This window comes from Pseudophryne corroboree, chromosome 6 (assembly GCF_028390025.1).
Source record: "Pseudophryne corroboree isolate aPseCor3 chromosome 6, aPseCor3.hap2, whole genome shotgun sequence".
In the NCBI taxonomy this organism is placed as follows: Eukaryota; Metazoa; Chordata; class Amphibia; order Anura; family Myobatrachidae; genus Pseudophryne; species Pseudophryne corroboree.
Window position 1 is genome coordinate 800,331,511 of NC_086449.1, and position 10,825 is coordinate 800,342,335.

At 45.5% G+C, this 10,825-nt stretch overlaps 1 long non-coding RNA gene across 1 annotated transcript; it reads right to left on the reverse strand.

Annotated features, from left to right (window-relative positions):
• Positions 1–5,324: 5,324 nt before the first annotated feature.
• On the reverse strand, positions 5,325–7,293 carry LOC134935752 (uncharacterized). Its single transcript, XR_010180388.1, has 3 exons — positions 6,898–7,293; positions 6,626–6,647; positions 5,325–5,622 (listed from the first exon to the last, which is right to left on the reverse strand). It is a non-coding gene; the product is annotated as an uncharacterized LOC134935752 (long non-coding RNA).
• Positions 7,294–10,825: the final 3,532 nt, after the last annotated feature.

A 10,825-nucleotide genomic window follows, 5' to 3' on the forward strand; every position in this document is an offset into this window, starting at 1 on the left:
TTACAAATCCAATTAGTGAAATGAATTGTAATGTTCATGATCAATTAAGTCTTTTTAAAATACCTGAAGAACACTTTGTAGCCATAATTGTACCTAAATTATTTTAGAATTTTAATATAAATATAGATGTTTGCAATGTGCTTGGTCTAATGTTTTTATTTTTATTTTTTAAGTAGAGTTTTAGTATGTGAATGAAGGTGTTTGCATGTTTATTTAGACAATAACAACATATCAAAAAACACACGTTGTTGTCCTCGATGCAGGGCTCTTTAAAAACTGCAGCTGTTTCCTTTACTTGTGGCAGGTCAGCTCACACTGCCCAAATGATATACGTCCAAGAAAAAGTTCAAATAAAGGCAAAACACAGCGCTGTTTTTAAAATCTCATGTGGATGTCCTCCAGACTTCCTCAATTGTATAAAGGACACTTTACCACATAGGCATTAATAAAACAATCCATACTTTATTCCAAAAGGATCCAAATTTAAAACGTCTTTTTGTGCAGACACGGGATAATCACAGCCAGTGGCGTAACTAGAAATTTTTCTCCCCCAAGCCAAAAAATTCTTTGGCCCCCCGCCCCCCCCCCCGCCGCATAATTGGGAGCAAGAAAGGGATAAATATGCGCGCGCCGAAGGCGCGCTGCAAAAAAAGGGGCGTGGTTTTGTTGGAATGGGCGTGGTTTCTCATAAAGGGGCGTGGTATTGCAGGAAAAGACTACCTTATACCCCAGTTTTGCAACCTGCACGCCCAGACGTTAGCCACCACAGGAAAGAAAAATAATCCTGATTCATGCCCCTTACATTATTTGTCATTTTTCCTCCTTATAGTAATGCCCAGTATACATTATGCCACATACTGCAATGGCCCTTAGACATTATTCCACACACAATAATGCACATGACACATTATGCCACACACCATAATGCCCCCGACACATTATGCCACACACCGTAATGCCTGTGACACATTATGCCACACACCGTAATGCCTGTGACACATTATGCCACACACCGTAATGCCCCCGACACATTATGACAGGAATCGCAATGCCCGTTATACATTATGCTATACACTGCAATGCCCCTGATACATTATAGCACATACAATGCCTGTGACACATTATGACACACACCGCAATGACCTTGAGACATTATACCACAATGCCCGTGATATAGTATACCATACACCGTAATGCCTGTGACACATACCGCAATGCCCTGCCCGTTATACCCTATGCCACACACCGCAATGCCCGTTATGTATTATGCCACACTGCAATGACCCTGAGACATTATACCACATACCACAATGCCCGTGATATAGTATACCACACACCGTAATGCCTGACACATTATGACACACACCGCAATGTCCGTGATACATTATGCCACACACTGCAATGACCCTGAGACATTATACCACATATCACAATGCCCGCGATATAGTATACCATACACCGTAATGCCTGTGACACATTATGACACACACCGCAATGTCCGTGATACATTATGCCACACACCGTAATGCCCATTACACATTAAGTCCTACAGTAAGGCTTCTAATTACTTTTCAATTACCTTCTCGTTGTCAGGGGTTTCATGCACTGGGTGTCATGCTCGTTGCCAGGTGTTTCATGCACTGGGTGTCATGCTCGTTGTCAGGTGTTTCATGCACTGGGTGTCATGCTCGTTGCTAGGAGGTAGTCCTTGTTGCTAGGGCTGTGCTCCCAGTGCCACATATGACCCCAGTGCCAGATATTCCCCCACGGTGCCAGGTACTCACATGCCCCCGGTGCCAAATATAGCCCCCCCATGTGCCAGGTACACATATACCCCCCCCCCAGTGCCACATATGCCCCCAGTGCCAGATATTCCCCCCCCAGTGCCACATATGCCCCCAGTGCCAGATATTCCCCCCGTGCCAGATATGCCGCCAGTGCCATATATTCCCCCCCAGTGCCACATATGCCCCCAGTGCCAGATATTCCCCCAGTGCCAGATATCCCCCCTAGTGCCAGACATCCCCCCCCCAGTGCCAGACATCCCCCCCCCCCAGTGCCATATATGCCCCAGTGCCAGACATCCCCCCCCAGTGCCAGATATCCCCCCCAGTGCCAGACATCCCCCCCCCCAGTGCCATATATGCCCCAGTGCCAGACATCCCCCCCCAGTGCCATATATGCCCCAGTGCCAGACACCCCCCCCCCCCCAGTGCCAGATATCCCCCCAGTGCCAGACATCCCCTCTCCCCCGGTGCCAGATATCCCCCCCCCCCAGTGCCATATATGCCCCAGTGCCAGATATCCCCCCTAGTGCCAGACATCTCCCCCCCAGTGCCATATATGCCCCAGTGCCAGACATCCCCCCCCCAGTGCCAGATATCCCCCCCAGTGCCAGACATCCCCCCCCCCAGTGCCATATATGCCCCAGTGCCAGACATCCCCCCCCCAGTGCCAGATATCCCCCCCAGTGCCAGACATCCCCCCCCCCAGTGCCATATATGCCCCAGTGCCAGATATCCCCCCTAGTGCCAGACATCTCCCCCCCAGTGCCATATATGCCCCAGTGCCAGACATCTCCCCCCCCAGTGCCAGATATTCCTCCCAGTGCCGCCGTCGCCGCCGCCGCTTATTGGAGGGACACGGAGGGCACAGATCGCCTCTCCTGTGTCCCTCCTGCTGCATCATCTCCGGCGGCCGCGGGTCTAATAGGGGGAAGTGCCGTCCGTGAGCCAATTAGAGCTCACGGACGGCACTTCCCCCTATTAGACCCGCGGCCGCCGGAGATGATGCAGGAGGGACACAGGAGAGGCGATCTGTGCCCTCCGTGTCCCTCCAACAAGCGGCGGCGGGAAGGAGAAAGCAGTCTGACATGCGGGCGCTCGTCCGCATGTCAGTCTGCTGTAATCAGTGGCGCCCCCGCAGCCCCTCGCCCCCAAGCCACCGCGAGGACTGCGGGGGCAGTAGTTACGCCACTGATCACAGCATGAGAAGCGGCACAGATGTTAATTGTGGGATGTAAATTAGGAGCTCACCAGACCCTCAGGACGCAGTTCATACACGCGGTGCTATCTATAGCAGGGAATTTTCACCCGCAGTTGTAGTGTGAAGCACCCGCTAGCTGTCCTTCGATCACGGACTCCCCAGGCGCTGCAGGCGCCTCCACAATCCTCCGCTCTCCTCCGCTAGACGTTCCCGGCTGTGCACAGTTTCCAATCAGGTTCACCTACGGCTGCCGACGCGTTTCTACCCTCCGTGGGTCTTTTGCCTCGACAAAGACCCACGGAGGGTAGAAACGCGTCGGCAGCCGTAGGTGAACCTGATTGGAAACTGTGCACAGCCGGGAATGTCTAGCGGAGGAGAGCGGAGGATTGTGGAGGCGACTGCAGCGCCTGGGGAGTCCGTGATCGAAGGACAGCTAGCGGGTGCTTCACACTACAACTGCGGGTGAAAATTCCCTGCTATAGATAGCACCGCGTGTATGAACTGCGTCCTGAGGGTCTGGTGAGCTCCTAATTTACATCCCACAATTAACATCTGTGCCGCTTCTCATGCTGTGATTATCCCGTGTCTGCACAAAAAGACGTTTTAAATTTGGATCCTTTTGGAATAAAGTATGGATTGTTTTATTAATAACAACATATGTCTTTTTTACATTTTAAACAAACTTACGTTAGATGTATGAAATGTTTAAGGTAATAAATGTCTGTTCGTCATTCTGCAGTTCCTTCATTGCATTAATAAATAATAAACACCCGCTTAACTTGAAAACAAATTTTATTTTTTGGGTTTTTTTTTGTTTTTTTATAATATAAACATTTTTTTTTTTTTTTTTAAAACAAAAATTAAAACAACGTTTGCATTTGGTCAACAAGACCCAGCAAGGCCTGGAGATGTATCCTCATGTTGCCAATAATGTCCGCAAAAGATGTGGGATCTCCAACGGCAACATCTGAAATTAAGAGATAACATAAACATTAATAACTTACTCACATTACTTATTATACAAGCAAGGCACAAAGCACACTTTAATGCAGGCATGTCCAAACTGCATCCCTCAAGCTGGTGTGAAACTACATATACCAGCATGCCTTGACTCAGTTTTGGGGCCAGGGAAAGCCAAAGCTGTGTCAGGGCATGCTGGGATGTGTAGTTTCTCAACAGTTGGAGGTCCGCAGTTTGGACAGGCCTGCTTAATGGCAAAGTTACTACATCATGGCTGTTTTATGGTACAATCATTAGCAGAAAAACACACAAGCCTGCTCTGGGTTTTTTTAATAAATTTTTCCCGTTTACGAGACCATGGGGTACATTTACTACTATGTGAGTTATATTTAAGATGGAGCGTTGCCCATAGCAAACAAGGAAAAATAAGAATATTATCTTGTAGAAGTGGTTCCCCAATTGTAAAGTATAATCTTATTGGTTGCTATGGGCGACATCCCATGTTAAAGATAACTACCATCTTCGTCAATGTTACACCATGTTGGCATTCATTTACATCTGGAGTGTATTTATGATTTTTTTTATGGGTTTGGTCCTGCATCATCACACTGCATATCAACATCTTCAGAAGGACAACAGATCCTAGCATGCCCACACTCCCTGAAAGCTGACCTTACTAAATAAGGTCAAACAGGTTTGACTTTAGCCAATAATCATTTTGTGAGTGTAACTTTCACACCACAAATCAGTGTGTCATTAGGCTGCATAACAAAGTGAAGCATGTGATTTGTAAGTGCAAATATTAAGACTACACAGGCACAAGTGTAAAAGACCAACAACATACTAAACTCCACTCAGGTCTAACTGTTTCCCTGAAAACCTAACACATATAAACCCTGTTGTCCTGGCAACCCTGTCGACCTAATGAGTGTCGACCTAGAGTGGACACACAAAACATTGCACACATAAACACTGTACATATAATGACACTCACAAAAATGTAAATACAACATGTAGACCATGAAGAATAACACAAATATTTGTCCTTGGTACAAGAATTCCAACAGTACAACACTGCATGTTTTGGCATTGTAAGTGTAAGTAGGTAATCATTTTTGGAGAACATGTTAAAACACTTACTTTCCTCTGCAACATGATGGTTGACAGTTAATTCAGCAGGGGCTTCTTCTGCCCACTCACTGGGTGGGGAAGGCGGCTGGATGGGGGAAGGAGGAGGGATTGGGGAAGGAGGAGGGATTGGGGAAGGAGGAGGGATGGGGGAAGGAGGCTGGATGGGGGAAGGAGGCTGGATTGGGGATGTAATTTCAGAGGGTGGGTCTGATTGAGAGGGCGAGGGGGCGGAGAGAAAAGTTAAGCCAATAGAGGGTGAGGGGGGCTGAGAAGGTGAGTTTGAAGTTGAAGGAGAAGGGGTATGGGAAGGAGGAGAAGGGGTCACAGAAAGAGATAGAGAGGTGGTGTGAGAAGGGGAGTGGAAAGTGGAGTGGGACTGGGAAGCTGAGGGGGACTGGATAGCTGAGGGGGACTGGGAAGCTGAGGAGGACTGCGAAGGGGAGGGGGAGTGAGAAGGGGAGGGGGAGTGAGAAGGGGAGGGGGAGTGAGAAGGGGAGGGGGACTGGGAAGGGGAAGGGGGCTGAGAGGTCTGCCGTTGTTCTCGTCCTATAATGATATTTTTGAAAAAATGTATTTTGCATGTTAAATTACATACTAAACAATTTGAAAAATCACTGTTCTGTTCCATGTAAAAGACTGTGGTTTGTTTTTCTTAAAAATACACATTTAAAAACATCATCATGTTGCCCACAGCAAACAAAATGAGTCAAAACTTTTACTTTAAAGCTCATTCCTTAATCTATTCCATTGAGTCATATTGATTGGTCTAGGCAACATCACCAGATAACTATTCAAGGCACCTTATTATATAGACAGCACTGATCAAGTATTTGGGTACAGTTTCCTGCCTGGTTATTAATTCTGGAAAACATGCACTTGTTTGGTGACACTTTGCTACAGTCAGTACTGTTTGCCCTAACCACACACACTGTCCTATGTTATAAAAATGGACAATCAGCGTTGCAATTAGCCTACCACTTAGTGTAAATTTCTTAAATTTTTGCTAAGAATCTTATGTAATGTAACTTACTGCGTGCATGCATAGCCCGTATTTGCTGGCGGATCTCCGCCAACAGCTCTGGCGTTCCTCCTGCGGAGATCACTCCATCTCCGCGCTAGTTGGATGATTGTCCGCCTGCTGCGGACGCGAGTCCGCAGCAGGCGGCGGACCTCCGCGTAGGCCTCGCGCTTAACCCGATTTGGGATGAAGTGCCCAACGCGGCCTACGCGGCGGTCCATCACCGCAACCAGGACGCGGAGCTCCCGCCTGGTGAAAGGTGCAGCACGCATCATGGCAATGGCGTTTTCCTTATTTGGGCATATATTTATAGTGTCTGTTAGCATGTGATTGGTCAAAAATCTATGTTGTCATTTATAATAACTTTATTGATCTTTGCAATGCTGTGAAGAGCAGAGTGTTATTTCGCACGAGCGGAAATACGCATTCGCATTAGCAAAATTTTTAGCAAAACAAAAAAAAAAAAAACACAAACACAGACACAGAGACACACAGTTTTGAAAAAATTCCTACAAATATCTGTGTACTCACCACAGTTTGTGTGATCATTCAGCTGGACAGTTTAGGATATAAAACAAATAAGGACACTATTTAGCATCATCACATTTTTTACATTTCAAATCTAAAATTGAAAGCTTAACGTGTTAACGGATTTTTAGTATCAAAAAAATTACACATTCCAACACACCAAAAGCATTACACAATGACCTTACAATATCAAACAAAATGTCAACATTACAAATAATACATAAGCATACTGTGATTTTAATTTGGATAAAAAAGATAATATAAAAACACTATACCTGAAATATTCAGCAACAATGCTTGCCCTGACTTGGCTCCCCCTCCGTGTAACACTCCCCCCACCGAAGTGTCGAACAACCCCTGGCTCCTCATCAGGCAATTCCTCTGTCTGAGGAAGCTCTACGCTACTCCTTACCGCGATATTGTGTAGTATTGCGCACAGAACCACTGGTTTACTTGCCATCTCCGGCGAATACATGATGTCGCCACCAGTGCGGTGGAGCACACGAAACCGCCCTTTAAGGACCCCAATTGTGCGCTCCACCAGCTGCCTAGTGGCAGTAAGCGCGGAGTTAAATGCCGTCTGTGGTCCTGGCCTGGGATTACGGTAAGGAGTCATGAGCCAGGGGGTGCAAGGATATCCACGGTCTCCTGTTTGAGGAAAAACCAAAATTAGAAATAGTAAATTTTGAAAAAAAAAAAAAATTGTAAGAAATATGTGCAACAACTCACCCAATAACCACATGTCTGCTCGTTGACTTGATCTTAATCTGTGCCATATCCCTGATTGTCTAATGACATACGCATCATGGGAACTTCCAGTAAACTTTGCGTTCAGGGAAAGGATCTGGAGGGATGGCCCACAAACAACCATTACATTCAGAGAATGAAACAGTTTCCTGTTTCTATAAATTTCTTCATTATGTTTTGGTGGCTGAATAGCTACATGTGTGCCATCCACAACCCCAATAACATGTGGGAAGCGACTACCACCTTCCGCAAATTGCCGCTTCACCACATCTAGGGCACCAACATCCAAAGGCATAGCAATAAATTGCTTCACACGCTTGAGGAAAGCCTGGCAGACACGCCGCAGGACCTTACTGAACTGGCCCTGCGACATGCCAACCAGGTCTCCAACCACATGCTGGTAAGACCCTGTTGCCAAAAAATGTAACACAGCAAGGAATTGTGTCAATAGTGGTATTGCTGTAGGATACCAAATTTCAGACTCCAGATCACTCTCTATTGTGGAGAGAGTGTCTAGGATTAGATGTGGTGGCAGCCTGTATCTACGTACAACCACATCATCTGGCATCCCAAAAAGTAGGACACGGGGTCGGAAAATTGGTGGCCTAGCACGCCTCCGTTGCCTTGGTTGATGAGGAGCCGGTTGTGGTTGTGGGGCTGGCGGTTGGGGTGGGAGTGCTGGCGTGGGTTGGGGAGGTAGGGCTTCTGCTGCGATAAATATAGACATCACACACTTTTATAAAAAAAAAAAAATGTTGAATAAGACAAAAACAAAGTCCAAAAAATATGCAAACAAAAAATTTGTAAAAAAAGGGGGTGTCAACTTACTGCAGGAGCGTAAGACATTTTTTCTGGGTTCAATTCAGGACCAAAAAGAATATTATCACAAAAAAGAAAAACAACATTATTTTTATAATGAAAGCTACATATGTTAAATTGTAATTGTTAAAAATACTATTATTTAAAAAAACAGAACATCAAACACATCACAAACACCTACTACAAAATTATGAATAATTTGTTAAAAACATTTAAATAAAACAAACAAAAAGTTAGCCCTTTAGTAGCTAGTCCAGCCAAGAACAACACTACTTTGCTGATCAATCCCGGTAAAAAACATAACATTTATTATCAAGATGGAAAACAAACATAATCAAAACACTTTGAACAAACACAAACAGGCACCAACACAGGCCCAGGGAACTTACCTGATCCAAAATAAAGCAAGGAACTATTTGTGTTATATAGCACACAAAATAAACAAAATAGACTAGGGTTACGTCACCCAAAACAATTCTCCTACAAGAGAGCAAATATGACAGTCAAAAACAACATACAGACCAATAAACCAAACAGGCACCCACACAGGCCCAGGGAACTTACCTGATCCAAAATAAAGCAAGGAACTATTTGTGTTATATAGCACACAAAATAAACAAAATAGACTAGGGTTACGTCACCCAAAACAATTCTCCTACAAGAGAGCAAATATGACAGTCAAAAACAACATACAGACCAATAAACCAAACAGGCACCCACACAGGCCCAGGGAACTTACCTGATCCAAAATAAAGCAAGGAACTATTTGTGTTATATAGCACACAAAATAAACAAAATAGACTAGGGTTACGTCACCCAAAACAATTCTCCTACAAGAGAACAAAAATGTCAGTAAAAGCAATGAAGCACAGGTTTATTTGCAAAAATGGACTAGCAAAATATATATGTGTAAAAAAGAATAACAAACAATCAACATAAAATAAACACTTTTAAATCAAAAAATGAACAAGACGAATTCCAGAATACTCACAAACGAAAATTCGCAGACAAAATGCTACACTGACTATATTCTAAACGCAAACGAAAGGACAAATGTATGCTTGACAATTACTCACTCTGAAAATTCCTATAGCACCTTCACGCACAAGCCAACAAACTCAAGTGAAAGAAACTCCAAACTACCTACACTCACAGCGTGCAAAGTAGGCCCTTAAATAAGCAGTGCAATCATTAACCAGATTAACAGTGTACACCTGTGTGAATTAACGCTACGCACGTAGGTATATAAGCACACACCTCGGCGTACACACGTCATCACAAACATGGCTTCTCGTGAGCAAATCGCAGCAGAGATGGACCGCATTGCAGAGCAGGAGATGGCATTGCGGAAAAGACGCCTAGATTGCCAAAGGCGCATGTTGGAATACGCCTCTGCGGATGTTGAAGAGGCAGGACCTAGTACTCTGCAAATGTCTGCTTCTGAACCACAACAATTGACTGGGGATACCCTGCCACACACACATAGTGACCAAACTGAGGGAGAATTGGCTTTAGCCACACAAACACAACAGACAGAAGCTGCTAGTGAGGAGGAAGATGGTGATGACCAACAAGAAGAAACCTCACAGGCTACCTCCAGACGGAAGAAAAGACAGCCTGCATTCACTAAGAGGGAGTTGCGTGTCTTGGTCACGCAGGCCATGTCCAAAATCCATAGAGGGCCAAAAAACATGGGGGCGGCTTCAAAAGATCGCATCTGGAGAGACATCACAAAATCTGTGAATGAAGTTGGCTCTGTCGTCAGAACATCACAGGAAGTGAGACGACGGTAAGTGCATATTGACAGTCATTTTTCAGTGATAAGTTGACTAAAAAATGTAGTTACATGTGATGTTATGTCTAGCAAACACAAGCAGAACACGTGTCCTATATATTAGCTTAGACAAATAATAAGACTCTACTTTGTCCCTCTTTCACAATACATATGTAGGTGGGCCGACTTCAAATCCCGCCTGAAGGCAAAGAGGGCTGCGGAGTGGAATGCCTCAAGGGCTACAGGTGGAGGAGCACCTGTCGCTGTGGAGTATACTGACTTGGAGGAGATGGCGATGCCCTGTGTCAGTTATGAGGAGGGCCAAGGGGTGTCTCATATGGACACGGACCTGCCTGAGATCCTGACGGGACATGACTTGGAAGGTAAGTTTACACATTTAGTTGTCTGTAATTTTGACAGTATTTATAATAATAAACTAATTTTGTATCCAACTTTTTCCCCACACATTCTTCTATTTGCTTGCCACAAAACACAGCACAGGGGGGTGATCCGTTTGAGTCACAGGACGGTTATGTGGTTGAGGCTGAGGTGGAGGGACCTAGTGAGTCTGGCAGTGTGGGCCAACAAATCCCACCTCTGCAGGTTCCTACTGGCCCCCCCACCCAACCCTCTGCTATCCCGGAGATCCTGCTTGAAATCGCTAGGTATGGTGAGAGCCTAAATCGGTTTCAAGACGGGGTCATCCGGGAGGTAAGCCAGATAGCTGTCCGGCTCACTGAGCACCGAACCTGTGTTGAGCAAGGTGTTGCTCAACTCTGCCAAGGTCTGGCAGAGATCAGGCAGGGCCAAGAACAACTTGCCTCCTCATTCCAAAGCCTTGCAAATAACATCTTGCAAGGGCT